The sequence below is a fragment of the Pteropus vampyrus genome, unplaced genomic scaffold (assembly GCF_000151845.1).
Source record: "Pteropus vampyrus isolate Shadow unplaced genomic scaffold, Pvam_2.0 Scaffold186, whole genome shotgun sequence".
Classification (NCBI taxonomy): domain Eukaryota; kingdom Metazoa; phylum Chordata; class Mammalia; order Chiroptera; family Pteropodidae; genus Pteropus; species Pteropus vampyrus.
The window spans coordinates 2759067-2760069 of NW_011888967.1; positions in this window are offsets into that span (position 1 = coordinate 2759067).

The following is a 1003-nucleotide window of genomic DNA, read 5'->3' on the forward strand; positions in this document are numbered from 1 at the left end:
TTTTTCTTAACATAGTTTAATTTATCAACTTTTTATTTATACCTTCCATTTTTGTGTTTCGTTTTAAGAAATTCTTACCTGTCCTGAATGATAATCTTCTATAACTCTTTTTAAAGTTTTTATTTTCATATTTTGAGCTTGTTATTCTATAATGTATTTTTAGTATGATAGACTATAAAGATATATTTTAAATTTTTCTCATATAAGATATTCAAATGCCATAGCAACATTGAATTGCCCATCATTTTCCCTATTGGATTGTAATGCCTCTTTTATCATATATATCAGGTTTTCATATATGTTTGGATATCTTTATGGGCTCTCTATTCTGTTTTATTAGTCTTTTTGCTTTACCACTCTACCATTATCACATTTTTGATTAAATAGGTAAATAGTAAGTCTTGATATCTACTAGAGCAAATCTCCCCACATCCACCTTTAATTTTTCAAAATTCTCTTAGCATATTCTTGGCTTCTTTGTCTTCCAAATTAATTTTCAGATCAGCCTGTCAATGTCTACAAAATGCCTGTTTGGGATTGCATTAGTTAGGAGTTGATCAGACACACAGAATCACTATGAATGATATAGACTAGGAATTTATTATAGGGCTTAAACCGTACATTCGTGGTAGTTAAGCATATTATTTAAGGCCATTGGTTCTGTGTCTGGTGTTGGAACTAAAGTCAGCCAAGGCCAGCGGTAGGGAAAGAAGAAGAATGGGGCAGAGCAGAGACAATTAAAAACCCGCAAGAGCTGAACCTGAATCTTTCTCTTGCTGCCCCCAACTTCAATGATGCAGAGGACCTTTAGAATAAGCTGGCATCCTTCATCACAGGCCTGTCACGCAGAACTGGTCCAGCTGCAATAGGGCCTGGCCCTAGACTGACCTTCAGAGCATAAAAAATGACTACAGCTTCACCTCTACCTTTCAATCCTCACACAGGTTTTTCTTATAGCTCATCCTAACCCAGGAAAATTCAATGAAGGAAAGCCTGGGTAACA